This window comes from Elaeis guineensis, chromosome 13 (assembly GCF_000442705.2).
Source record: "Elaeis guineensis isolate ETL-2024a chromosome 13, EG11, whole genome shotgun sequence".
Lineage (NCBI taxonomy): Eukaryota > Viridiplantae > Streptophyta > Magnoliopsida > Arecales > Arecaceae > Elaeis > Elaeis guineensis.
This window is the reverse complement of record NC_026005.2, coordinates 73,111,673-73,115,654: the sequence shown is the minus strand read 5'-3', so window position 1 is coordinate 73,115,654 and position 3,982 is coordinate 73,111,673. Positions and strand designations below refer to the sequence as shown.

Sequence of the window (3,982 nt, the reverse complement as noted above, 5' to 3'; positions counted from 1 at the left end):
TTAGAATTTTTTTCTCTTTCTTTTTCTTATACATAAAAATTTTATAAAAAAAAAAAATTGTATAAACATCGAGAATCGTACACCTCGTGTGTGGAGAAGAGTGTCGGATCGTCTAGTTAGGATTGAGTCAATTCCTGTTGTTCCAATGGCTGAACCAATCCAACCCATGACCCTTAAGGATTTGTGTTATCCAGTTGGCTCCATCCAACCATCTTGTATCAGGTTGCCACAACCCACAGCTAACAATTTTGAAATCAAACCTCAAATCATAAATATGCTTTCAAAATTCACAGGATTAGAGGATGCTTATATATTTATTAGAGAATTTGAGGAGGTATGTGCAACCATGAAACTGCAATTAACAGAGGATGAGGTCAAACTTAGATTAATCAACTTTGCCCTTAAGGACAATGCTAAGAAGTGGCTTTATAGTCTGCCAAACTATTCTGTCACTACCTGGGAGGGCTTTGTGAGAACATTTTTAAAAAAGTGTTTCCCCCATCATAAAACAGCTAGGATTAAGAATGAAATAAATCAATTTTACCAACTAGCTGGTGAATCATTTTGGAAGTACTTCGATCGTTTCAAGAATCTTTTGACCCAATGCCCACACCATGGAATAGAAACTTGGAGACTATGCCAGATCATCTATGAGGGATTAGATTCAAACTCAAGAACCATGCTAGAGTCCATGTGCCAAGGCCAATTTATGGACAAAGAAACTACTGAAGCTTGGCAATTCTTAGAAGACCTAGTCGAGAAAAATTTACAGTGGGAAACAACTAGGGAACCTGATAAAGCTACACCTTCAAGAGGAGGAATGCATCAAATTCAACCAACCCTAGCATCAGAGGCCAAGATTGCAACCTTAACACGTAGATTGGAAGCCTTAGAATTACAGAGACCAGCCAATGTAAATCAAATATCTGCACCCATGTGTAAAGGGTGCAATGCACCAGACCATGTCTTAGAAGAATGTTCCTACTCGAATGAGTGTGCACAGGTGAATGCCACCTATCAAGGACCATTGAACAATCCTTATGCACCCACATATAACCCAGGTTGGAGGAATCACCCGAATTTCTCATGGTCCCAGAATCCTAATGTAGGCAATCCAAATTTCAATCAACAAAATCTAAGGTCCAACCCAGTAATAAACAACCCGCCAGGCTTCCATGATAATGACAAAAAAATTACCTCTTTAGAGAAAAGCCTAGAAGCCATGATGAAGACACATACTAGCTTTATGCAAACCACGGGTCAACTCATAAATAATAACACCTAAGCTATAGCCCATCTGGAAATGCAAGTAAGTCAGCTGGCTTCGACCATTAGTGAACGAGAACATGGTAGGTTACCTAGCCAACCTGAGCCAAATCCTAGGAACCAAAATGGTCCACGACCCCAACAAGGAAACCAAGTAATGGTGTAAATGCCATTCATACCTTAAGATCAGAAAAATAAATAGACAATAAGGTAGTTGCACTTGATGATATAGATGACTCATCTGCCGAGTCACCTTCTAAAACTACTACCTTTCAACCTCAAGCACCAGAAACTGAAAATTCACCTAGTCCAGTACTTAAAAGTCCTAGAGCTCCTTTTCCAAACAGACTGAAATCCAATAAATCTGAACATTTAGATAAAATTTTAGAGGTATTTAAACAAGTCCAAGTTAATATTCCTCTTTTAGATATAATCCATCAGGTTCCAACTTATGCCAAATTTTTAAAAGATCTCTGCACTAGGAAAAGGACCACTAATGTACCAAAAAAAATATTTTTGGCTGCAAGTGTCAGTTCATACCTATCTAGCCATGTGCTAATTAAATATAAGGACCCTGGAGCTCCAACAATTTCTTGTGTTATTGGAGAAACCAATATAAAAAAGGTCTTGCTAGATCTAGGAGCTAGTGTGAATATTCTTCCATATTCGGTGTATGAACAACTAGGATTAGAAAAACTTCAACCTACTGGGATCACATTACAGTTAGCCGATAGATCTCTTAGGATCCCTAAGGGAATGGTCGAGGATGTTCTGATAAAGGTTGAAAATTTTATTTTTCCTGTAGATTTTATTGTTTTAGAGACTGAGCCAGTTGCGAATCCTAAAGGACATATACCTGTCATTTTAGGAAGACCATTCTTAGCTACGGCCAATGCTGAAATCAATTGTCGAAATGGTCTAATGAAGTTATCCTTTGGAAATATGACCATTGAGCTTAATATTTTTAACTTAGAACAGGAATCCTCTTCTCATGCTGATGTCAATGTAGTCCAAGATGGTATTTATGAATCCATTGACATTAGTGATGATGAAGTCGACCTAGAGTCTAACCCCTGGTTAATCCATGAGTCTGAGGATATCAATGAAATACTTAAAGAAAATCAGATTAATCAGGAATCGACACTTCCTACTGAACCAATCATTGAGATGGTGAACTCATCACCTAAACCATCGATAGAGGAAGCACCCATTTTAGAACTGAAGCCCCTCCCAGAACATCTCAAGTATGCATATCTAGGATCCAAAAAAATTTTGCCTGTAATTATTGCATCAAACCTAGATCCCAAGCAAGAGGAGGAGTTATTGTCAGTTCTAAAAGCAAATCAAGAGGCAATAGGTTGGACCATAGCAGATATCAAAGGAATAAGCCCTTCTATAGTTCAACATAGAATATACTTAGAGGAAGAGGCTAAACCAACAAGAGAAGCCCAAAGAAGGCTTAATCCAGTTATGAAGGATGTAGTTAAAAAGGAGATTCTGAAACTCCTAGATAGTGGAATAATTTATCCTATTTCTGATAGCTCTTGGGTAAGCCTAGTTCAAGTAGTACCCAAGAAATCTGGGGTAACAGTGGTCCAAAATGATGCAAACAAACTTATCCCAACTAGGACCCAAACGGGATGGAGGGTCTGTATAGACTATAGAAAGTTGAATGCTGCGACAAGGAAAGATCACTTTCCTTTGCCATTTATTGATCAAATGTTGGAAAGACTAGCTGGACAAGAGTTTTACTGTTTTCTTGATGGATACTCCGGTTACAACCAGATCCCCATAGCCGCTGAAGATCAAGAAAAGACTACATTCACCTGTCCATTTGGTACTTTTGCCTATAGACGAATGCCCTTTGGACTATGTAATGCACCGGCAACCTTCCAAAGATGCATGATCAGCATGTTTTCAGATATGATAGAACGATTTCTAGAAATTTTTATGGATGACTTTTCTGTTTTTGGCCTAACCTTCTCCGAGTGTCTGAATCACCTGCAATTAGTTCTAGAACGATGTAAGGAGAAGCACTTAGTTCTCAACTGGAAAAAATGTCAGTTTATGGTCAAACAGGGAATAGTTCTTGGCCATGTCATTTCTAAAAAGGGGATTGAAGTGGACAAGGCCAAAATAGATCTAATTGCAAGTCTTCCACCACCTAAATCTGTGAAAGAAATACGTTCATTTTTAGGTCATGCTGGATTCTATAGAAGGTTTATTGCCAACTTTAGCAAAGTAGCACGTCCACTGACTAATCTTTTGGCAAAAGATACCAAATTTGAATTTACTCATGAGTGCTTGGAATCCTTTGAATTTCTAAAAAATGCACTTGTATCAGCTCCAATCATTCATCCTCCCATCTGGTCTGAACCATTTGAATTAATGTGTGATGCGTCCGATCATGTTGTGGGCACAATCTTAGGTCAACGAATAAATAAGCTGCATAGAGTGATATATTATGCAAGTAAAACCTTAAATGATGCGCAGCTTAACTACACCACAACTGAGAAGGAGTTCCTTGCCGTTGTCTTTGCTTTAAAAAAATTTAGATCTTATTTGGTTGGGACCCACACCATTGTTTACACCGATCACTCAGCCATTAGACATCTCCTAGCAAAGAAGGATGCCAAGGCACGCTTAATCAGATGGATTTTGCTCCTTCAAAAATTTGACCTAGAAATTAGGGACAAGAAAGGCACTGAGAACGTTG

At 38.4% G+C, this 3,982-nt stretch overlaps 1 non-coding gene across 1 annotated transcript; it reads right to left on the bottom strand.

Annotated features, from left to right (window-relative positions):
- Positions 1-514: 514 nt before the first annotated feature.
- On the bottom strand, positions 515-621 carry LOC140853535 (small nucleolar RNA R71). Its single transcript, XR_012136605.1, has one exon. It is a non-coding gene; the product is annotated as a small nucleolar RNA R71 (small nucleolar RNA).
- Positions 622-3,982: the final 3,361 nt, after the last annotated feature.